General features: G+C 40.1%; 1 long non-coding RNA gene across 2 annotated transcripts in view; it reads right to left on the bottom strand.

Moving 5' to 3' along the window:
• Nucleotides 1-26,236, bottom strand: part of LOC125636633 (uncharacterized) — a 125,773-nt gene that overhangs the window by 65,915 nt on the left and 33,622 nt on the right. For both annotated transcript variants that reach the window (XR_012668639.1, XR_012668640.1), the window contains exon 2: nucleotides 18,270-18,370. This is a non-coding gene — a long non-coding RNA (uncharacterized LOC125636633). The remainder of the gene's footprint in view (nucleotides 1-18,269; nucleotides 18,371-26,236) is intronic.

Below are 26,236 nucleotides of genomic sequence, written 5' to 3'. Positions count from 1 at the left end.
AATTAATATCCATCACACTCTAGCTCAGCTGCATTGGCCAGGAAGTGAGCGGGGGGTGGAGCAAAGGGCTGGGCCTAACTTCAGAGTGGACACCCTCACAGGGGAACGAGTAAACAAGTGCATAGCCACACTTATTCCTGCAAGCCTGGATCCAAGGTAGGTAGCCCACGTAGGAGTACAAGGGGCATTCTTACTTCTGCATGCAATCACTTGTCCCAATCTAGCCCTTAATGGGAGTTTCAAAAAATGCACTAGTTTATTCAATGCAATAAAATTAAAGTTCACAGATATGAACTCCTCCCTGGATTCACTGCATTATCAGCCTGAAACCAGCTGATAAATAAAGAGAAAGTAAATCTCGTGATCATTTTATTGACCCACAAAAAGTATTGGGAAAGGACTTTTATCAGCTGACATAACGTACAGAGGTATTTTAATTCCAGTGCTTATCTTTATGACAGACAGCTGATTGCCTACTATAAATTTTGAATCGTTTATCTGAGAAAAGGTCTTGCAGTTGTTTATTACAAGGAAGGTTTTGTTTTACACTGTACTCTTATGGACCATGACTTTTGAAGTAAGGCAAACTACCCTTGAATCATCCACCTTGTTGGGGGGGAGGGGTTGAAATTAGCAGATTACTTACACTTGGAACTAAAATGTTTCCTTTGAGCTTTTACTAACTGTGTGACTTAATTTTCTCCTTTATTCTGTGGTTTTATCATTATTTGGGATGCAGTATTTTATTTGCATTATGGGAGCACATAGAAGCCCCATCTGAGAGACAAGGCCCCTTGTGGTAGGTGCTGTACAAGCACACATTAAAAGACAGTGCTTGCTCTGAAGAATTTACAGTCTAAATAGACAAGACAAAGGAGAGGGAGAAGAGAACATAAGAACAGTCATACTGGATCAGACCAAAGATCCATCTCGCCCAGTATCCTGTCTTCTAACAGTGGCCAGTGCCAGGTCCCCCAGAGGGAATGAACAGAACAGGTAATCATCAAGTGATCCATCCCCTGGCAAACAGAGGCTAGGGACATCTCCCTGCCCATCTTGGCTCGTAGCCATTGAAGGAGGTTTTTTTTTAGCAAATGGGAACTGAGGCACAGAGCAATTAAGTGACATGCCCAAGATCACACAGGAAGGCTGCAGCAAAGCCTGCTCTCTTGAGGGTTTATCCACTGCCTTAACCACACCACCATACTTCCCCTCTAAACTTTTTTTTTGGAGGACTCAATTACAATGTGGAAAAAACCCCAAATCTATAGGATGAATACATACTAAATGACTGATTTTATGTAAAGACACTGGCAAGATGAAACTTGACTGATTATGCAGTGTAGTGTCATTAAGCACGGGCTTCACACATTGACAGCTTAGTGAAGAACTCTGACACGTACATTTGGATGACTCGAGGAGTTGGAAGTGGGAGGCAGGGCCTTCCACTTCCAGAGGTCTTCTGACTCCAATCCAAGAGTCATTACCGTCGGGTGGCTGCTTGCAAAAAATGATGTAATGCTCCATCTCCTGTTCCTAGTGGACAGACTAGCCACATCATAGGATGACCATCATCCTAACTGGTACCTTTGTTCACAGAACCAGAACTGCAAGGGATTTATTTCCACTGCTAGATTCAGGAGAGAAAACACTATGAAAAAAATACTATTACAGTACTTTCTGCTTGCCCACACCCTGACTCCAGAACCTCTCTCCCTCGTCTCCAGCCAGCCGGATCCACAGTGTTTTCCACACCCATTTTCCTCCCACACACTCCACCCTTAGGGCCCAGTAATTCCTACTCAAGTTACATCAACTATCTTGAATGTGTAGGGATAATATTTACATACTTGCCAGTATTGTGGTCCCTTTTGGCCCAAGCAGTTAGCCAATATTCAGGGCCTTTCTGTTTGGTATCATCAATTTATCCTCCTATCAGGTATATTCTTCGGCATAATCCTGTTTATTTACAAAGAAAGTACACAGAATCCTGTTTCCCTGAACACAGAAGAAACACAAACAGGAGGCAGTTTCCTTCCTTGCTATTTCTAAGTCTGCCCTCTCCCCGCAGTTCTGTGCCCAAAGAGCGCTGTCTCGCTACTCTCTCTTAGGGCCACACTCATGACTGCTTCTCTCCTTTTCTGCTGATTTTCTCTCACTAATAACACACAGCCCTTGCATTTGCATCTACTCCCAAGGTAATCCCTCAGACCACACAGCTTAATTCTGCTCAGGTTTTGCCATGTGGACAATTTGTGTGTGTAAATAAAAAATAAAATAAAATAAATAAATAAAAAAGGGCTTAATGTCTCCTTCCATGTAACCTGAAAGAGTGGTTAGCACACATATCAGCTTTACCAAGGTCTGTGGTATCCATAGAGCAAAACCCACTTGATGGCAGCCATTAACACCATCCAGCAGACCAGTGTTTAGGAGAGAGCTGAGTGGATGCCAGGGAGTGATTGGGAAAGCTCTCGACTTTAGGTGGTGAAATAGGATCCTCTGTTTTGTGGACATTAAACTATAGAAGGACAAAAGACCAATGGACTGGACATACACCAAGAACACTGAATGAGTGCATTGGTATGAAGTGGAAATATGAGGCGGAACATTTGTACCTTCTTCAAGGTAGGGACTGTCTTCTGTATTTGGAAGAGGCTAATCAGAGAGTAGGCAGCGTGGTTGTGGAAGTCAAAGACTAAGCAAAGATAATTAAATTATTTATTTTGTTGTAGGCTACCTTCCATAAGGAAAAATAAAACTAAGTTATTATTAAGAGGATGGAGGAAGGCTTTTTAGAAAGCTTGCAAGTCTCGCAAAAGGTTAGACCGTATTTCCCACTCTCTCTCTCTCTGCTCTTAGTCACTGTTGTTTTCAAACAGACCTGCGGTAGTAAAGACTAATTCAAGTTTCACATAGCAATACAATAAAAATAAAAAAACATTTCCCTTGACCTACCACTGCATCGTTCAGCTCTGAATCTATTCTCATTGTAACAGACAGAATGACTCATCTTGTCAAGTAAAATCTGATGCATACCACAAACAGCAGACCGCTTGCAGATGACAAGTACATTTTGAAAAATAAAAATTAAGGCTTAATTTCCTTTCAGAGCCACAGCCTCAAATGCATTTTTAACATTTTTTTATTCCTACCTCTATCCATCCCTACAAAAAGCAACATTTTATTCATACCTCCAGGACTCTGACTACAACGACCAAGAGAGTATGAACAAAACAGGGTGAGGGAAGAGAAAGAGTCTCTTGTAGAATTACATATCCCTATTAATAACACTACATTTAAGTCCTTGGATTCAATAGGCTTTGGACAAGGGCCTTAAGGAGAGCACTATCTTCTCAAAAAGCAGTGACAGATGGATTTTTAAATAGATAATAAAGTTCTCTGCCCTTTTCAAGTCAAACAATATTATGTCCTTTATGCAAAGACTGTCCAGTAACAGAGCATCTGAGTTGTCAAGATTAACCCCAAACCCTGGCCATTCCCAGTTCATTCACAATTTGCAACACCTGGGGAAGAAAGGAAGCAAAGATCAGATTTTAAAAAAAGGTTGTCGGCATACATACTTTATTTGTGCTCTGTGTCCTCACCAAAACCTAAATCTCTTTATTTTATTTGAGCAGCCAAGACAGCAGTTCTAGTACTAAAATAATAAAGTGAAACAGGAATCCTTAAATCAAGTTGGAGGCAGTGGGAGAATGGTATAATATTTTAATTCCAGTTAAAGCTGCCCTCTATCTCAAGAGATCCCTTCATAGACGTAGTCCTGCTCTGTCATATAAAATTCCTTCTCTTCAGTCAAGATGACGACTTTTGCTATCTGAATTATGTTGAAGGTTTGTTCACTACTGTCCTCTAGCAAATGCTTTTTTGGCCCACTCAGATTAGCTAGGGTTTTCAAAGATGGGAGGAGCTACTGAAATCTGTTTGCCAAAATCTTGGCCCAGAGTTTACCATTATTCTGTGATGCCAGGAAAATCAGCTGGCACATTTACTGGGTCCTTTCCCAGGTTTGTGATTTATTCAATGTGGGTGCAAATTTGGTTAGAAGTTATCCATGTGTTTCCATTAGCATAGTCACAGACTTCAAGCCATACGTCCCACTTCTTCTGAAGACATACCATTTTGTAATTCTCTAATTCATGACCTACTTCTTCAGCTGTGATTAAAACATCTGTTTCCTCAAGTGTAAGCAGCGAAATATGATAGATCTGTCATCGTCCCTCTGTCAGGTAACTTTGCACTCCAAGGTGGATAGTTTCAAAGGGCCCTATTCATTCCTTTGAAAAGAGCCTACACAATTCCAAACCACAGAGCCAAACCTCTACAGCAACACAGGGAAAGGGCTTTCCAACTCCTGCACACCATTAAGATGAGCTCACTGCCAGCTCCGAATAAGTCATCATCAAGGCAAGATCAACTGGATTTACCTTCAAATAGATCCAACAGCTGGAAATCCCCAGCTCCTAGGCTAGCCCTTAAACTGGAAGGGGTGTGCTGGATCCCTGTAGCCTGGCTATAGATTTGGGTGGAGCGCATGACATTCCCAAACCTTGTTTAGTTCCATTCCCACATAAAGACCACATCTTTGGCATTTGTATGGGTAAAGGTAATTTTCATCCATACAGCAGTCTAAATTTCATATTCATTTTCACGGTGACTTAAGTTAGCGTACTCTTCCCCATTTCATAGAGTGACTTGAATCATTTTCAATATGGCTGTTTCACCTACTGTGCCAGTTGCCATGCCACCTTTTCCCCCATTTTAGAGAGATGGGCGTGGTCTAATTATCTGAATACCAGACCAGGAGCTGTGACCTCTTGGATAACAGATTCCGGTACCAGTTCCTGCTGTAGACTTAGACATATCATTAACTTCTCTGTCTTGGCCTTCCCCATCCTCAGGGGCATTGTAATAATAAACTAAATACATGTGCCTAGCATTTCAGACACATTAGTCTTCATCACTTCCCTCTGAGGTAGGCATGTCTCTAACTTAAGTGGTTATATGGCCCTGATTATGGTACTATCTTCCAAATGTATTTATCCTCACAACACCGCTGTGAGGTAGGGAAGTGCTATTATCCCCACTTACGCATGAGGAACAAGACACAGATAAATTAAATGACTTGCCCAAAGTCAGACAGTAAGTCTGTGGCAGAGCAGGGGACCCAGCTTGGGGTAAGTCCTAGCCTAGTGCCCTAACCACTAGACAATTTTCTCTCATCTTATTATCATCATTCGAATTCAAACACAGTGAGAGGTTAAGTGACATGCTCAAGGCCACACATGAACCAGCATTAATACTCAGGAGTTCATGGCTCCCAGTCCCAGGCTTTAACCACTAGATGATGTTGTTTCTGTTGTCAGGATTAATGAATGTTTTAACTGCAACGTAAGTGATCTAGAATATTAAAATAGTATTTCCCTGAGCTTTCAGACCATGGTCAGCTGGATGCCCATGTTATCTCCTGCTGTAAATAGGATTAGATATTGAGCTATGGTGATTCTTGAGCATATACACATTGATCACGAACTGTCATATTTGAACTCAGAAAGGATTTTTCCCTCCCAGGCATTATGAGAAACGGGTTCCAAGGTTTCTTCCCTGGAACAATGAACAGGAGTGATCGGTTTAGAATCACATGGTTGGTTGCCACATATAATTACAGGGGTTGGGCATGGGTGGACCTTGCTCATTCCTATTTTTTCCTTTTTGTTTCCTTCAGACTTCCACTCTAGTCTCCAATGACCCCTGCAAAGTACCTGCTGTGTGATTATTTTCATGTCATCACCCCAAAATTTCCAGATCTACTAAATTATTAAAACTGTTTCTTAACAAAGGACTCTCATCCCCAACATTTTCAGGACTGTCTTTAATGCATCCCAGCTCCCACCGGTCTCTATAGATCCTGCAATATCTCCATATATTTTAATATCTCACCCCTCATTACCTTTGTGGAGCATGATTCCTATAATTCTAGTGAATCAAACCACAGTATAATTTTCCCAGCATCTTTGCCAAAAGCCCAGAAGAATTTAGCATGGCCAATGTATGTTAGGGATCTAATTACCGCAGCTTGTGTAGTTTCAGACACTGCAAAGAACTCTACTCTGGAATAGTTTTGATGCACTAGAATATGGAACATAATCCTTGGGATGACATAATAGGCATTCTTCAAATTATTACTGTGACTAGTATTTTACTTAAGAAAAAAAATCAGATCTTTTATTGCATATAAAATATATAAACACTCTTGGGTTTCTGCCTGATTCCTATAGTTCCTCTTTATAGGATAGCAAAATGTTGGGTAATCTTCTCCAGGAGTATACTATTGTGGAATTTTAGGATGTGTGTATGTATAGTGGAATAGCTGTTTAAGTTCACTTGCCACTAAGACCTACCATTTGTCTCCAAGATCAATTTTTCAGCAGAAGGGGAAATTACTGGGGCGGGGGAAGGGGGAGAGGAAGCACTTTTTGTTAGTGCAATTGTCACCAGCTATCCCCTTAACTTCCTGTTGTGGGCACAAGCAACCAATCAACCCACCCACTGGTGCTCCAGCCTTGCCACCTCAAGCAAAACCAGAAGAGTTTCCTAGATGTCTGTGGTGTCGCAGTAGTCCCCATTTGGGGCCTAAATGATTTGGCAACCCTCAATATGCTTGCTACTTCCTCCTGCTAACACTGCACCTCACCACTGAGCATCTGGGGCAGTGAGCAATCCCACCAGAGACTCATTTGATTTATCCTGCCATCATTAGTGACAAAGAAATACGGACATTCATGTCTTGTGCAATAGCTATACTTCCCAAATCTACCTAGCTCATCAATTGTATCCTCCACATGAAACAATGAATTACTTAGAAAGAATAGTAGCCCCCTGTTTGTCAACTGACATCCTGTAACCCTTCCACATTCTGTTCCCAAACTTACCAATTAACAACTGGTGCCTGCTATAGACTCTCTCTGAAGTGTCCCTTCCCCTATTAGATTAAAAGATTAACAAGGAAGAAATTCCCTGAAATTTCCCCACAACAGACTCTCTTTCAATAGACTTACAGAATGCTCTGGAGTGAGCCCCACGTCCCATGCTCTGATACTGAACTGCCCAGTAGTATTATTTGTGTTTGAGATGGAATCTTATTTTCATTTGAGCTGTGAACGCTCTGGGCCACTCATTAGAACTGAAGCAGGAAGCTAAGGTTCTATGGGTAAAATTTTCAAAAGGGCTAAGTGGTTTAGAATTCAAAGGGACAGATTTTTTAAAAGGTATTTGGGTGCTCAAACGTGCACATAATGGGATTTTTCAAAAGAAGCCATCTCCCAATGGAATTTTGAAAATCGCACTAAACACCTATCTATATCTTTAAGCACCTAAATACCTCTAAAACTCTGGCCATGTGTCACATTACAGGTCTGTGGGCTAGATCCACAAATGGACTTTAGCACCTGCCTCCTTAAATGCGTATGTCCAACATTTAGGGCAAGCCCACTTTACAAAATTAAGTCAACCTAAGTTACGTTGATGTACAGTGACCCCAGTGATTAAATCACTTTTGCAAGTCCACTCTACGCTCCTTGTGTTGGCGGTGTATGGCCTCACCAGGAGCGCTTGCACCGATGTAACTGTCAGTGTGGGGCATTGTGGGATGGCTTCTGAAAGGCAGCAACAGTCGATGTAAGCAATACAGTGTCTACACCTAACCCATCGTACACCTAACTACATTGACCTAAGGGCTATGCCTCTCGTGGAGGTGAAGTTAAGTCTGTGTAGTGGGCGAGTTACTTCAGTGGGAGCTACATTTTAGAATAGACGCTTAGCTGCCTTACATCAGCTTAACTCTGAGGTGTAGACCAGGCTTCGGGCACCACTGGGATCCTCAAAAATCCCTATTCCGCTGCCAATGCACATAGCCACCTAAGTTCTGACTCACCGACCTGCTTCGTAGCCTGGTTCTCACCTAAGCCCCAGTATGATTCACAGCCTAGGCATGCCTATTTTATTGGACCTTAAAATCTGAGAATCTATTGGCCTTGTCTATCTTGATTCATATGTGTACTCATCTTCCATAGTTTCTATAGCTCCTTATTGCCAGAAACCCACACTGACTGGGATTATATTAGAGAAATGTTTGAGACAATTATTGTAAACAATAAAAGAACCAAGGAAATTTTCACCATGGTGGAAGGAAAAAGTGATGCGGTTCTCTCTCAGCTCCATAGTCTGGAAAAGTGACTCGATAATGGAGAGCAATATGTGTGTGCTGTATGTCCTGTTTCTGATCCCCAGGATTTGTGATACCATTTGCGTTGTGATATAAACATCATAATACAAATAGTATTGTATTTTGGTTTGGCTGGTGCAGTTCGCCTGGACAGACTCTCACATGGGCAGTTCAGGAAGGTTATTTTACCACCCAATTGGTTACCCAGCCCAAATTCCCCCTTTGCCTGATTGACTGGGATGCACAAAACATATTTAATGCACTGACAGAGTTTAACGAATGAGAAGCAAGGATAAAGACAGCGGGCCAAATCCTCAACTCCTGCAAATTAGATAAGTGCAATTGAAATGAATAGAGCTATACTGGTTTACTCTGATTATACCCTACATTATCTGACTTCAGGGCCTGGGGAGAAGTTCTATGGCAATTTGGGCCAAGAAAGTAAAAGCACAAAGAGCGAAAACCTAACCTCACTGAAGGCACAGGGAGTTTTGCCATTGAATTCAGTGAGGCCGCAATTTTACCCAAAGGATTTAAGATTCTTTTCCCACTGACCAGAGTTTTGCCATACAGGTGAAGGGAAGGAAAATTTAACTCATTTAAATGGATCATTGATCCAGAGACAACCAGCAACTTCAATATGGTTTACCACCAACCTGAGAGGAAAAGTATACATTTTGGGGAGATACCAAGGCCCAAATTTCAAAACAAAGACACCCAGGGTCTTTTGTTAATACTTTGTTCAAAGAAGACATTTCATTTTTATTCCCAGGTTGTATCTAATAAGGACAGTTATTTCCAGGACACCTTTCTGAATTTTCCACAACTGAAGTCATGTCTCCTTTTTAAAGTAAGATATTTGGCATTGTTAACGGACCCTGTGGGTAATGTTAAAATCAGACTAGAGTTATGTGCATGCCCAGTTTTATTTGGCTTTATGTTTTTTCTCCATTAGTGGTGGGCACATGACAGCGTGTGAGGGGAGACGCTTCTGAAATGAAACATTCCTGCCTCCAATCCTGCCCCTGACTACTGGTGGTCAGAGTTACAAAGACTTGTTAGCTATTTGATGCTTACTGATTAGTAAGCACTTGCCTCTGGAAGAATATCCCAGGGTACCATTAAGAGGTGAACAGTTGCCAACAGTTAACATTCTGTGAGAGCTGAGATATTTTAGTTATTTTCCACAATCCTAAGGAACACCAGAAGTAGCCATGGAAAGAGCAACAGCACTTCACAAAAGTTACAGCAACAATCAGCAGGAAAGTGATTAAGCATTATTCTGTGACAAGGAGCAAGGGATCTGTGAATTCATTTATTGTGCAAACAGTGCAGATAATGTAAAAACTGTCTGTTGCAGAGTATAATATTCCTATGGTGTTCTCTTCCTCTGTGAAGTTCTGCATTGTACCTACCTACAAAACATTCATGAACCTTGTAGAGACTGCAGAGAAAATGTGTGCACATAATGTATCTTTTTTATCATTTGTCTTGTAGTAGCGCCTTGGAGCCTCAATAATTGGCCAGGACCCCGTTGTGCTAGGTACTATACAAACAGTGAACAAAGATGGCCCCTCCCACAAAGCGTTCCAGCCTAAGTATACATATTAAAATCACATCATATACTATATACACACAGCATTGTGTGTGTGTGCGGGAGAGAGAACACTCCTCTCAAGCTGAAGAGTTTAAGGGGGGAGCAATCAAGAAAATATTTGAAGTGGGAAAAAAAAAAGTCCTTTGTTTCACATTTGTGGTTTTCTAGCCCTTGTGATCTTCATGTATATGAAGAAAATAAACTATAAAGGGGCTGGATTTGTTTTTGTTAGCAACGTGTGTTCCTGTAACCAACTGATTGGATAATAGGACTCGTATGATTGCCTTTTGTCTGCTGACTCACCAGAGGGCAGCAGCCTTCCAGATATTATGTCAGCATATAAGAATCTAAGACATGCTTGTTATTCTTTGAAACAGGTCCTCAAACAGTCTCCTTGCATGTTATATACTGATGTCAGCAGTATTGTTTTCTATGTTTTGCTGGCAGTCTGATCGCTGTAACATTTTAGAAAGTCAGTGAGCCAAGGGAAAGTGTCTAATATTAAAAAAAAAAAACCCAAACACCCTCTTACAGCTAAATGTTTCAGTATCAGTATAGTACAGTAACACCAGCTCCCGCACACACAGCCTATTTTCCATGTCCCACTTGAGAGAGGAGTTCAGCTGAAAAGATTTTAAGATAGAAGTTCTCTTTTGCAGTTAGACCAGGATTACTGGGTTTAAATGGGTGCCATTTTCTACCCATCAACTTTCCCTGCTTAGAAACACTGGAGGGCAAATCTAAACCTCTGAGTTTGGGAGGGGAACGTTCCCTTCTGCTAATACAAAAACAAGTCGAGCTAACTCTCCATGTAGGACAACAGGAAGTATGGTTTGAAAGATGGGCCAATTGAATATACACCTCACTGGCTACTGTTGTATTCAGCTTTCTGAAGTCAACCAAATACTCACTTCACACATCCCGATTGTTGCTAGCAGCAGCAGCCCTGAGCCAGCAGTGCTGATCAGCACTCAAAGCTCTGTCCAGCCTAGCCCAGTCAATAGTACTTCCCATCCTCCCAATCAAGTAAGGAGAAAAGCAGAGAGAAAGCCATCCTGACCCCCAAATTCCCTCTGTTGCACTCTCCCTAGACCTATTTACCCTTCCTAGAGTTATCAGTAATTAATGTCTGAGAGTTAAAAATTACTTCATTGCAGAGGGGGAAATTCCTGGCTGGTGTAAAAAGGTGTAGCTCAATTTAGGATCAGATCCTTAATCTCTGACTCCTTTCCCCATCTGTAAAATTGGGATAATACTTTCCTGCTTCACAGTGCTACCTCACGGGGATGTTGTGAGGATAAATACTTTATAGTTAAATAGATACTTTATAGGAGTCAGTCATGCTATGGTTATGGGTGCCATAGAAGCTCACCGATAGACAGGAAAATTTCACTGTACTATTCTGCTTACTAGAGTCCTGAGTAGTCTAGTGTAAAACCAAATTAATAAGTTTTCAGCATAGACTTACGTAGTGTTATTTTTTATGGAACCTGGAGATAATCTGCATGCAGATTTAAGGTCTGATCCCATTTTCATTTAAGTCCATGGAAATTTTGCCATTGTTTACTGTTGGAAGAGGACTGAGTCTAGAATTTATCTTCAACTACCATTCTAAACAGCAGATGAAGACTGGCACAAAGGAACCTCAGAGAGATGAGGCCATTCCCTCAGTGAATGTTGTCAACACATCTGTGCCTTTTACTCTTTCCTTATTCATTCATATATATATATAGAGAGAGAGAGAGAGAGAGAAAGATATACACCACACCCCTCAGGCAATTTTTTTTAAAAAATCCTATGTCATAGTTCATGGGAGGGCAAGAGAAATTATAAAGAATACAATGGGAATGCAAGGCCTTATCAGAAGCCATCCTCAAGAGACTAGAAGAATTTTGTAAGCACTGAAGTGTGGCATGCATGCAAGACCACAGGCCTCAGTAGAACAGTTTCATAACAATGTTTTCAGAGTGCGAGAGGGCTTGCACACAGCAGCAGGCTTCCTTACACTTAAGATTAAAGGTCACTTTCTTCTTTAACAATGTAACTACTTGGTTTTCATTGCCACACTTCAAAAGAAAAGTGTGATTTGGGTTTAGATATGGCTGGGTACCCAAAGAGATCTTTTTGCTTTTTGAGTATGTATCAGTGATAGATTAATTATTTGGGTTTATTTTTATTTTTTTCATATTACAGTAACATCTAGAGGCACCAACTGAAATCATGGCCCTATTGTGCTGGGCCTTATACAAAACACAAGACAGCCTATGTCCGAATGACCTTACAACCTAAATAGACTAGGCAGACAAAGGATGGGAAGGAAAGCTGGCACCAAAAGGTGAAATAACTTGCCCAAGGTCATGCAGCAGATCAGTGGCAGAGCTGCGAATAGAACCCAGGTCTTTTAAATCCCAGGCCAGTGCCTAATCCACTTGTTCATGCTGCCTTGAGAATAAGGACCTTTGCTACCCTTTTTGGACTTCCTTACCCCTAAACGTGTAGCTACTTTGTTCTTGTCAACATCATTTGTGGAAAGAGATTATACCACAAAATGGCATTACTGAGCTCTTGCCAGTTGGAGAAAGATGCAGCTTCCATGGCATGCACAGATAAGCATAGCATCTCTGAGAAGAAATTCAAGGCTACAAAGTACATCAAAGCTTCAAGTATATTTATACCCGAGACCAATGTCAATGACCCAATGCAGCCTTTACAACTTCTTAGACCCTCACAGTTTCAGGAGCCACACACCACATGCATAAACCCAACTTGCTAGCTAGAGTGCCATGCCCAATTCATGATCCCAAGCGACTTCAGTAACAATTCACTACAGACCATGTAACTGCCATCCCAAGTCCCTCAATCCTGCAAGGTGTTTAAGGCCTTCTGGGCATTTTACTGGATGTGAGGAGTTTGAAATTTTCTAAAAGGAGAACACACCTCTTTTTGTAAGTCTCATTTTACAAAAGGCTTGGGCTGATTAACCTCACTTCTGTGAGGTTCCTTCTGTGAGAGGAACGTCCTCTCTCCACTGAGAAGCCCCTAGATTCAGCTCATATGTAACATGTAGACCCACAAGAAAAAAAGAGGTAGAAATTTACTTTTTTTAAAATGAATGCTTAGGTCTCTAGTAGTCACTTGGTACCCTGTTATAAGCCCATCAGGGATGACATGCCATTCTGAAGTGATCATCCAAATGTTAATTTTTTTTAAGTGGAGGTTCATCTACTTTGGTCCCAGGCACTAGATCTCAACCAAATGTGCCCATTAAATTAGGTTCTCTCCTCCATTTTTAACTATGGAGTGGTGGTAGGGCGAGTTAGACTCTTTGGACAGCAGTGAACATCTTTTGTTTTGGTATGTTAAAAGACAACCCCTAATTCACTTCAGATTTTAAAGAAATATTGTTTTAATTCTGGCCTAAAACTGTAGGTTTATTAATGATCCGGAAGAGGGAGTGAACACTGAAGTCACAAAATTTGCATTCAATACCAAAATTATTGAGGTTTATCATGACTAACAAACTGCGGAGAACTTCACAGAGACCTAACCGAAGACCTCAATTGTGACACCCTGGGTCACTTTGAATAGTACCTTACTAGACACACTACTCACCATGAGGCAGGGAGCCAAAGCTACATGAATGGGGAGCACAACCGCAGATGAAATTCATGGTTAACAAGTGCATGGTAATGCATATGGGAAGGAACCATTTGAACTACCCATACACATTGCTGGGTTCTAGCTTAAGTATAGCAACTAAGGAAAGAGATTGTTCCACAAGTGACACGACTGGACATCATTGTGGACAGCTCAGTGAAAACCTCTGCTCAATAGGCAGCAGCAGCCAAGAAAGCAAACAAAATGTGAGCTTGTACAAAGAAAAGGAGAGACAATAAAACTGAAGATATTAGAATGCCTTCCTCATTGGGCATACTGTGTTCAGATCTGGGACTCCTATCTCAAAAAAGAGCTAAAGCTAGTGCATCTTTTTGTAATAATTTTAACATCCATCAAATTAAGTTTGGGTTTGATGGTTTTGTTCTAATGGCTTTGTTTTAGAAACTGGAAACTCTGAAGTGCACTCCCTTTATCCCCATAATGATAGAGGTTATTCTCTGGTGTTGATATCATCTAATTATTTCCAGTGGATGGCACTGTGTACTGAACATCAAGAACCTGCTGAACAAGTTAGGCTTTCTGAAAAACAAGCAGAGTCCTTGTTAATCGGGCCTCGTCAGACCTAGATTGCGGTAGTTCTTTCAACAAAACCACCCTGTGCAACTTCATTGTAGATCTCTAAAGCTATGCTAGCTTTGAACATTTTGCTAAATTTTAAACATTGCCAGGTGGTGCCTGGTGATTTAGTTCTGTCCCACACAAATTCGGTACCACTGCTATCTACAGTACCACAAGCTTAGTTAGTGAGAATGAGGAACTTCAAGCTCTGTTTCAACTCAGTTTTCTGCTTGGTCTTCTCCTTCCTCACCACTCCTAACACACCACCGCCCAACCTTCCTTCACTCTAGCTGGTTATGTCATATGTTCTCCATCTGGTGCTTTACCTCCCCAGCCTTCCTTATCTTGGGCCAGTCACAGTGCTGCTGCTTCTGCCTTCAATTTGCTGTAATGTGTAAGATAAAGCACATTAGAAGTAGTACAGTGGATCCAAAGAGTTCTACCTTGATAGCTCTTTGGCATCATTTTAGGGTGCTTTGTTAGCAAAGCACATACAGCAGTGTCCCTAGCAGCTTAGTTTGTATTGTTTGTACAATCATTCTGACACAAGAGTTCACTCTAAAAATCTTATGTAGAACGAAAGCATTTCAAATGCAAATCATGTTTCATTTTTAAAGTATTATTTCAAAGCCACAATGACTTACGGTAAAAATCCAATTTATGATCAGTATGGCACACAATCTGAGATTAGTTCACAGCCAGTGGTGAGCTATATATGGCATCAAATATTTACCTTTTGATACATAAACAATGGGATTGTGTCTAGTAGAAACCTTCTCTTTCACGTCATGCATTTTATCCCAGAATACGACTGATATATTAAACAAACAGAATACTGACAATTAAACATTATATAAACCATGTCCAAATATACCCACCCTGTTTAAAAAAAGCCAATCATTAACAGGACTTAATTTTGTTTGGAATCTGCCCTATGATCTGGGTAGCAAAGTTTCTTCATGAATATATGAGAGTCCCCAGAGTTATTACAGCTCACCTTCCTAATAGTTCTAATCCTATAAACGTTTCTGATTTTTAAGAACACCAATAAGCACTTTTTTTTGTTTCTTCCATGCAAGGATCCATAGACAATTTACATCCATTCACTATTTAAGCATCAAACACCCTTGTGAGGAAGGCATAATTCTATTTATTTTTCCAAGAGGCTAAACCAAGGCAAAGGGGGACAGATCCTCAGCTGATGTAAATTACCAAAGCTCCATTGATGTTAATGACAATTTACACCAGCTGAAGATTTGCCCAGTGACAAAGTAAATCAGCGACAGGGAATACAGGAGTCCTAGGTCCAATTCCCTGCTTTCATCACCAAATTGTCTCCTTATGTCTTCCTCAGCAAAGACTGCAAAGCCTTTGGAAAAAACTTGAGATCCATGGTATTTACAATGAAAAGTCGCAAAGGGGTTTTTTTTTAAATTAGTATGATGATACATTGGCCTTAGGAATAGCTGCAGACATTCTTTAAACATTCTCTTTAACTAAAATAAAAAGGTCTTGCACTCCCAAAAATTGAACAGAAAAAAAAACAATGTTTATTTACAAAACTGCTGGCTCACTATACCCCCCACACTGAAATTCCTATGAGACACAATAAAGATGCAAACAGTAATCTGAATTCCTAGCTCAGAGAGTTAAAGGAGAGGGATGATATCATGGCTCCACTGAAGACTATGGCAAAACTCCCACTGACTTCAACAGTCAGGATTTCATCCAAGATATTTATTTGAATTCCTGTAGGTTATAGCTAATTATATTCATTGTAAAAAGGACAGAAGCTGCCCGTTTTAACGTTTGAAGATATCCAGCCACTTATTCAACTGATTTTCAGCTGTCTTTTTAAGCCGGATAAGATTTTCATCCATGAATATTAAAATCCAAATTGAATGTACGAATACTTTATTTGGGTCTATAACTTTCTTGGTGCTGCATCTTAGGAAAGCTGTTTATCAAATACTCCTATTAAAAACATTCCCCATTACATCAATTCAAAAATCCCATGGAAACCTAGTTAACACGAAATGGACACTCCTTTGGTGATAACTCTGTATCTAAGTTTTATAAAACATGCCAACAACTAAAGAAACAAAAAGCCCCTGGTAAATGAATCAAATGATTATAGCAACAAAGGGTTCCTTTCTGTCTGTTTCATTGAACATTGCAGGAAAACTTACCTTTCTTGATAGAAAACAAATAGTCTAAAATACCATAATCTAACAACATTCCTCCTCTAACAAGCTGTGAATTCTGGCCTAGTCCTGCAAACCATTAATAGACTTCACTTAAATGGTTCCACTTAAGTCACTGGGACTATTTATGAAGATACAGCTATACTACAGAGTGGTATGAACCTGAAGCGTGGAAACTTAAGAGGCAAGCTTAGAAGCGACTATTATGGATCTCAAGTATCAGCGGGGTGGCCCTGTTAGTCTGTATCCACAAAAACAACGAGAAGTCTGGTGGCACCTTAAAGACTAAAATTTATTTGGGCACAAGCTTTCGTGGGTAAAAAACCCACTTCCTCAGATGCATGGAGCGAAAATTACAGATGCAGGCATTATTATACCAGCACATGAAGAGAAGGGAGTTCTCTTACCTTACCTTCTCTTACAAGGTAACTTGTAACTCCCTTCTCTTCATCCCTTCTCAGTTACGTGGTTCTAGCTATTGTACTGCTTTGTTGTTTAAGACAGAGTACTTGCATTGCTGCTACTTATACATGTAGATCGAGATCATAGCCAGGCAGAGTTTTATTGAAGCGGATTCCAGCCTTCTGAGTCATTTGGATCAGAAGCATTCTTCTTGTCATAAGTTATCTAAATTACTCTTATACATTTAAAGTATTCTTCTTCAATGCTTGATGCCCTCAGACTTGTATTTAAGATAATGTAAAAGTCATTCTTCATTGGCAGGTCAGTTTCCTCGGCTGAATTGTGCTCTCATTATTATCTGAGTGAGACCAGACAATCACTACACTCTCAAAAGAACGCAGACAGAAAAATGTTAAAAGACCAAACCACCACATCACCTGTAAGTGAAGCACTTTTCATGAAGTGTTTACTCTGTGTCTGACTTCTCAGTCCTTGTCCTCATAGGAAACCTGCACAAACACCTTCAAAAGACGAGCCTGTGAGCTTAAATTCATAACTTTGCTGGACACTAAAAATCATGGTCTTAATAAAGACACTGGATTTATGGCTTATTACAACCCACTAACCTCCCTTTTTAGTTTATGGGCTTATCTACATTACCACTTAAGTCGACGTAAGTTACATGGCTCAGCGGTGTGAAAAAGTTACATTGACTTCAACCGGTGTCCACACCACGCTATGTCAGCGGGAGACACTCTCCCGCCAACACAGCTTCTGCCTCTAGTTGAGGTGGAGTAATTATGCTGACAGGAGGGCGCTCTCCTGTCGACCTAGCATGTCCTCATCGGACATTCTACAATGGCGCAGCTACACCAGTGCATTCTAAGGACTTGTCTAAACTAGGGAATTTTGTACCAGTCCAACTATAATCAATGTAGCTTTGTGATTTACCCCCAGTAACTTATCAGAGGGGAAAAAATCACACTGGTCTTACACTCAGACAGCCCAGCTATACTGGAGGTTTGCATCAATGGAACGACAGCAGTACCAAAAAAAAAAAAAAAAAAGACACTCCCCTCCCCAGAGGATTTAAACGAAAGCTATGAGATGCCTTAATATTAGCAATTCAAGAAATTAGGGGTTTTGAGCAGGCAAGTATTTTCCACTTCAGAACTGGTCCTGACTCCACAATCTTTTAGTCTGTGTGGTGAACCAAAGTGTTTCCAGATCTTTTGTTTATCTTACCAGACAAACAAATTTTAGCTCCACCCTGGCCATGCAGCCTGTGGGCCTACAGAGAGTGGGTGTATTTCGTAGTATTTCAGAGTCTGCACAGCCTTTTTTCCTGGAAGATATTTGCTTTCCTTTTGAAAGGGAGGCCTCTGCACGACCTGCAGTTTTCCTTTATACAGAGATAGACTTCTATTCCTGAGGTATCTTATATCTATATCATCCCTTCAGGTATACTGAGATATGTACCTTTAACTATTTGAATTGTAATTTATACCCACTCATTTAAAGTCTGATTTTTTTTTTAAATCTTTAGAAAACCATTTCATATTGTAATAATAAATTGGGTCCATACTATAGCGACGTTCCATGGCTACATCAAACATTCCACTGTAATGTCCTAGCATGAACTGAGCCAGAAGTAGTGAAGCATGGGAGGAATGGACATCACAGACCCTAAAAAAAAAAAAAAAAAAAAGGTATTAATTTAATAGTGTGCTCAATGAACCTCTAAGCTCAGAGATCTAAAAATCTCTGTGAAAGTCAGCTTTAAGATAAACGAAAGAAAAAAAATTAAGTCATTTTAAAAGTGCCCTGCAGAGGAAAATTAGAGCTGGTCAGGAATTTCCCATTAAAATGTTTTTTCAATTAAAATTTCATTTCTGTAAAATTCCATGTGGAAAATGTTGATTTTATCTAAGTTTTTTTTTTTACTGAGAAAATAGAAATTAAATATTTTGTTTCAGTTGGATTCAACCCAAAACAAAAACACATTTTGGACAAATTCAACCTGAACTGAAACGTCAAACCAAACCAAAATGTTTCAGTTCTTGTCAGTTCAACATTAATCTACATCCTTCTGAGCTGCCACAGAGCTTCACGGGAGTCCCACGACATACAGCATCATGAGATGTAGTCTGGGCAGGGAACATGGGGGCAGAAGACACCCAAACTACAACTCCCATGAGTCACCATGGCAGCTCAGTGGATGCAGTTTAATGGCAAACTGACTCAAAATTAAATGTTTCTATTCAATTTCACAAATAATAATAAAGTCTTTCAGTATGAGAATGTTGAAATGTTTCGACATTTCTCAAACTTTTAATTCTGAAAGTATTGAGATTGGACTTTACATCCAGATTCAGGATGAAAATGGCAAAACATTGGAATTTCCCATGAGATGGACCGTTGATATTTTTTTTTAAATCAGCTCTAATGAAAAGCAAATATTCACCTCATCAGTGTGCTCTGAATAAGAGAAAGTCTCACAAGCATAAACAAAATGAAAGGCAAATTAGACTAAATCCTGACCTCAGGTCACACTGTTGTCAGTCTGAAATAACGCAAATAAGTCAGTGGCATTTGTACAGATTTTTACCAGTGTAACTGAGAACAAAAACTAGGCTGTTTTTTTTTACCAAAATCATGAAGTAGCAAATAGGATATGGGTAGTATTCTTTAAATAAATGTAACCTGCTAGTGGCATTAACCCTGTTCTATATTTTAGAAGCTGTCAGAAACCAGCAAGGGCAGCAGTATGTATATAACTAGGCCTTGTGTGTTAACATATAGTTAGTAAAACATTGGTATTTGGAACCTACATGGCTTCTACACAAGAACAATAGGAAAAGAGCAAAAGACAACTCATGGCAAATCTATCTTGCTGTGATACTGCAGAAGGTATCAAAGTGATATACAATTACCCACAAAACTATGAAAGCCTGAATAGGGATATTATATATATGTATAGTAGTGGTGTACAACTCAGTTTTCAACATTTCTTTCAAAATGCTCAATAATAGTAATAATAATACTTCATATATAGTATCTCTCAGGCCTGACTCTGATCTCACACCAATACATACCTGGAGTAACTCCACTGAAGAAAAATAATAAAACAATGGAATTATACTGCATTTGCACCACTGAAAGTGAAATCAGAATCAGGCCTATCATCTGTCACATCCCTTGTACTAGCTCTATCCTTCAGCAGGATTTCTGGAGTTTAAAGAATTGGCAATATATACCAGAGAAATCATTGGGGCTGAAGATCCCCCCTGTTCAGAGGCCCAGCACAAGGCCTATGCACCACTTAAATCCTCCGAATAGGGCTCACATGGGATTTGCTGGGCTCCTGTACAGGGGTGAATTTCTCCCTTGTATGTTAAGTATGAGACCTCTCTTCTCTTAAACAGCCATCAGGTACTTTACTAGCAGTGGAAAAGGGCTTACTCAACTATGCAGTTCTCAAGTGCAGGAATGCACATTACAGCAAAATAGTCAGTACCAATAATTTCATCCCTATTTTATTATTTTATAAGTGTGTAGATTGAGGACTTGAGTTTTCTCAAAGAGTCATTTGGTCCCTGGCATTAGCAGAAGCTAGATCCCTTTCTGCAAAGATTTGGTCTTTCAGGCACTGTCTTGTGAATGCCTGAATTTGAAGCATTCTGAGTGTACAGGGCTGTTCCTCTCTATCCGAAGTCCCTTCACCTTTTTGGCCTTAGAACAGGATATTTGGAATGTTTGCAGACCATACTTGGCAGGAATGAAATCTGAATTTGTGTCCTGAATAATGAACTTTGACTATCAAAGACTACTGAGAACTCCAGTTAAAGTTGAAATGATCTTTCTTCATCAGTCCCCTTCTGCCTATATTTCTCCTTGGCTAGACAAAGGTTTCCATGGAGTATTTGAGTTCCCACTCTGTGCTCTTTCTGATGGATTGGGTGTGCTCTCTCTCCCTGGTCTGTACCAATTTACCAGAGTAAGATGTTACTGAGTTGGGAGCTCTGAAAGGGAGGGACAGCACAGCGAGACAGGCTGAAGTAAGCCTAACTCTTTTTTCCCCCTCCTACGTGTAAAGACCATATTTTAAGGTCCTGTATTTGGAGGGCTATGTTTGTTTGGATTAGCTCGTCAAAGGGACAGGACACTGCATTCGTTTATTAGTTAATTATAATAAATACCTATTGCTGGAGGAGTCTTACCCAGTTTTAGGTTTTATTTCCATCACCCCAGGATCTGAAGGGACGATTAGATGGAACACCCTTCAGAGCCCATCAGCCCTTCTCCTACATCAGCCATATGACTTTTGTGATAATCTGCGGAGCTGCCATTACTGGACCAGACCCAGAAACTAAACACTGGTCTCGGATATAATAGCACAGAACAGGTCAAAACTTGTTGACCTCAAAAACTTTTCCCACTGAAACATGGGGTTTCATCAGAATTGAAGTGTGTTGGGGGGGAAAAAGGTAAACGCTGGCAATGCAGTCCAATTTTTGGACAGGACATTTCTAAATAAAAAACTTTTAATTTCAAATAGACATTTCAAATATATTGAAACATTTTTTCTGATCAAATCTGAAAACTTTTGTTTCCACCAAAAATGTTCAAAAATTTTAAATTTCAGCATTTCCCATTTGAAATTTTTCTGAACTTTTCTTCCCAGAAAGTGTTCACTATTTTGATTTCTCATTTCTGGACAAAAACATATACTGAACTATCAGAGTTTTCCATAGGATGAAATATCAGAGTTTTCCCACCCGTTCTACAAAGCACTAACAATAGGGCCACTGGACAGTCCCTGGTCTAAAACATAGTTCGACTTCTGTCAGCCTCATGCTGCAGTGCTCCCCCCCACCTCATTCCCAGCCACCCAGCAGCCTCTCCATTGGATTGCCTTCCTCCAGCTCTGTTTCTGTGTTCCCATTAGAAAGCAGCAGCTTGTTCTGTTTCTCTACATTCATAGCGAATCTACTCCACACCTGTCTGCTCAGCTCCTCTCCATTTCTGAGCATTCAGTTTGCTGTACCCCTCCCTGCTCTGAGCCTGCATCTGCATCTTTTAAACATTGTACAAATATTTATCCTCACAACACCCTAGTGAGATAAAGACTAACTACCTTTTTTCAGTGACTAGCACAATGGGACGCAATCTGATTGGGGACTCTAAATGCTACTAGAGTACTAATATTTTTCTGAAAAAGAAATTAGTAGTATCCCCATTTTACATATTGAGACTCTGAAGCACAAGAAGGTTAAACGAGCTGCCCTAATTCACAGGGCAAGGCAGTTCAGAGTTAGGATTAGAATTCTCATGCTGCTGCTCTATCCTCAGACCATCAGACTCTGCTGCTTTAAAGATGTACAAGGGGCCTGTGTGAGAGCGGATACAAGGAACAAGGCATTCTCTTGATTTTCAGAAATTGTTTTATCTCCCAGCTGTGTTTCTTACTCTTTCAGATGGGAATATTCCCCCCCCCTCCCATTTTACAAGGCAAGTGACACCACTCACAGCCACAGATAAAATTGTCAAACATTCAAAACAAGAGGGTACAGCTAGTGTTGGCTGGAGAAACTTGACCAAAAAAATCATATTTCTTCAGAATATGAGGTTCCATCAAAAATTTAATAGTTTTGCAAAATCAGGTTGATTTCTCCAGAATTTCATTTTGGAATAAAACAAAAGAAATTTGACACTTTGGAATGAAATGTTTTGAATTTTCATTTTGAAATGACTGTTTCAAAATTCTTTTTATTTTTATTATAATATACAATATTACATTACATAATAGAACACAAAATAAAAAAGGCAAAGTTGACAAAAATTAAACATTTCAAATGTCCTGAAAAAGAAACAAAAAAACTACTCAATTTTCCTTCATGGAAAATTTTGAAATTTTCATTTTTTTACCCTCCGATTGGGATGAAGCCAAATTTCAATATCTCAAAATCTTTTGCAAATTGTTACTTCTATCCTGTGCACAAGTCCAGATACAATAGGTATACTGCAAAAATCTTGCATTTGATACTAAATATATTTAATTTACAGATTGTTAAGAGATCAGTTACCCAATTTGCATGTGCAAAAATAGCAGAGTGATGAGGTTAGATGGGAGAGGGTGCACATAGGTTTTTACTCATTAGTCCTCTATTCGGAATATCTGACTTGTAATGCAAAGGAGCATCAGGTAACAGCAATGTCACAAGCCTTCCATTAAAATCGAAGTGACCCACTCACATCTAAAACCCTTACTCTGAAGGGTTACACATCAGGGTATTACGAAGTATCTCGGAAAATGTCTAGCTAGCTTTTTGCACTCGTCTTATGTAATATAAAGCAGCTGAAATTGTGTTTATTTTAAAAAGTTGCCCAATAGCTGAATGCTTCAATGACAAGTTTCAGACTGGAGCCAAGTTTGGAGACAAATTTATAAGCATTGGGGGGCGAGGGGCAAGAAAGAGAACAAATTTTTAAGTTAAAGTAATACACTAATAATCCAATATTTATGGAGGGAAAAAACCAAAATCAAAACAGCGCAAAATGGTGACTGAGGTAGAGAGACCATAAGGACTAAAAAGTGTTATTTTTTTCCACAAATATATCTTCCTACGTAAATACCACTTCACATGAAGAAAATAAAAAAGTATTATTAGTAATAAGATCACTATAAATGCCATCATTATATCGCCATTGAGATGTAGCCATTTGACCCAAGCAACATGACAACAGATTTTTAAGGCTGAAGAATAAACTACTCTTTAAAGGTCCAGATAATTAGATTAGTTATTCCAGTTAGCATCTGTGCCTGGATACCAGGGTTAACACACTCAAACTTGAGTTACATGAGGTCTTTAATGAGCATATGTGGTTAGGCCCACAGTTTGACATCTCCTTCAAAAGAGGACGCTTGCAGCGGTAGCAGTGTCCCAAGCATTTCATGAGGCCATTGGTTCAGGAGAGAACCAGTGTCCTGTAGCCCCTATATGCCGGCAGGCAAGATGGTCTATCATCATGTGGTTAGAGTACCAGACTGATGCTTGGGAAATCCAGGTTCATTTCCTAGCTATACCACAGGCTTCTCTGTGTGGCCTTGGTCAAGTCATTTAGTCTCTCTGTACCCCAGCTGTTAAAATGGGGATGACAGCACTGCTTTACCTCCAAGGAGCTGCCCAGTGAACTTCATTAATGTTTGTGAGGTATTTGGGTGCTATGGTGATGGAGGTCAAATGCATACTGAGATGGGGAAGTGTACCATTGCATTCTCCCAGGGTAGAGCACCAAGGAAATTCCTCTTTCTAAACTAACTCTTCTCTGGCTCTAAATAGTTAATATTCTCTAAACTCAGTTTTTTCCTTGTTCTTCTCTATGTGTTTTTCCTGTGGTTTGCATTATCATTTGCTATACAAAACAGGCAGGTGTCTCTCATCCATTCTCGGTCTCCAGATCCAACCACCTCACGCTGGCCTCACACTGCCCTGCCATCATAGAGGGAGCGACGCAAGCAAAAAATTTCACCACCTAAACAAATCCCACCAATTAAAGAGTAGGGGTGCCTTACAAGAGTCAGTCAATTGAGCCTACATGGTGAGTTTGGGTTTACTAGGAATTACAAGAGGCCACGGCAGACTGGTTCAGATTCAAGGAAAGGAGGAATATGAATGTCCAAAACTAAGTTTTATCTACAGTACACTTTTTTTAAAAAAAAGTTCTAGAAAGCATTTGGTAATATTGAGGTTTATAGATCTGAAGAGCACCACAAATCTCACTTAGGCACCACATTACACAGCGATAGCTGTGCTTGTCAGTGAAAATAGAAATGCTGTTATGGAGCTCTCCTCCTTAATGGGTGGGTTCATCAATCAAATTCTGTACTGATTAACACCCACACCATCTCTTCAACCTCAGTGGGGTTACACAGGATACAAGGTAGCACAAAATTTGGCCCTGTAACTCTAAGTAGCCACAAAAAAGCAATGTTCTGCTTAAGTCAAAAGACAACTCTGAAGGAAAACTGAGGGCTAATCTCCTGTTATAGTAGCCTATCATAAATGGAAACATTTCAGCTACTTATTGAGGTAGCACCTACCTGTGCAGAGTTATCAGTATCTAAAATCAGTTTTCAGCAATGATACTTGAACCTGTGCCCTTTGTATTTCTATGGTACCTTTCGCTTTACAAACATCATTGACTTAAAATGTATTCCAATCCAAATTCATATTTGTCACACTTCTTTCCCTTGAGTCAAATCCTGAGGTCCAGAGCACCTGCATCTCCCACTGAACTCAATGGGGCTTACAGGTTCTAGGCCAAATCCTGAGATTTGCCAGTCTCCTGCTGCAAGTCTGTACCATTGCTCACCCAGTATATTTGATTGATTGTAAAATATCACACACACCTAACAGCTCAATATGATTAATAATGAGGAAGAAGGCACTTGAGGCAAATACATATTATTACATCCATTTTACAGTTGGGTAAACAGGGACACAAAACTTAAATGATTGGCCTAAGACTACATAGTCTCTGAAGAACACTTAGAAGTTCTGACTTTTAGTCCCCCGATATAAGCAATGGATCAGTGCCTCTCATAAAGCACAAGGAGATGTTGCAGAAGCTCAGCTCAGATGAGTTCATAACAAGGAAGGAGTGGTAAAAGAAATGCAGGAGCTTATTTAATTGATGAGCAAGTTCTGCCACTAGGCTCTCCTCTGTCTCATTCACAACCCCTCAGACACCCCCCTCCACCCACCGCCCAGTTTACACTTCTGGACTCTGGCTCTTTTAGGAGGATTCAGCACTTCTCTTTCCAGCTTTTGATATGAAATGTACCTTTGCTGTAACTTGAGAGGAAGCATTGTCTATGGTGACAGCTTGGGGTTGAGTTAAGAGTTCGCTTCCTGGCTGTGCCAGAGGCTTTGCTGTGTGACACTTTCCCCAGCCTGTAAAGAGAGAGAATACCCGCTACCCAGGAATGAGCGGAGGCTTAATTCACTCACTCTGTAAAGTATTTTGCTTTTCTGTAGCGTCAACTAAAATCTAAAAGTATTATTAGTTGCTCAGTGCCGGGCTAACCTCCTACAGGACAACATGGAAGGAGAAAGTGCAGCCCATGAGCATGCCCTCCATTTAGTACCTGGGTTAGCAGCTCTGGAAAAAAACGCACTGGTTTGTAACTTTAATTTTGAAAGATATGAAAAAGGTGCAAAATCACCAGTTACCCAAGAATATTTTCAAAGCTAAGCTGAAAACCTCCAGGTAGGAGAAATAAGTTACAAATGCAGCTTTTGGATGCAAAATGTCCAGCTCAAAAAGCTGTAGCTTTTCAATTCTATTTCCTTTGCTTTCGTTCAGAGCTACTGTAGTAAATAGTTTTCTTTCCAAAAGTCTAACTAGTACGGGGAATTTAACCAGCTGCAGAACTGAAACAGCTTCATAAGATAGTACTGAGAAGTACAATTCCTGGAACTCATTCACAGCGTTGCTATCTATTGCTTAGTAATACAGTAAGTGACTTTTCAGTATTTATTGAGGTTT

Source organism: Caretta caretta, chromosome 5 (assembly GCF_965140235.1).
Source record: "Caretta caretta isolate rCarCar2 chromosome 5, rCarCar1.hap1, whole genome shotgun sequence".
NCBI lineage: Eukaryota > Metazoa > Chordata > Testudines > Cheloniidae > Caretta > Caretta caretta.
The sequence above is the reverse complement of the archived record's forward strand: the minus strand, read 5'-3'. Positions and strand labels throughout refer to the sequence as shown.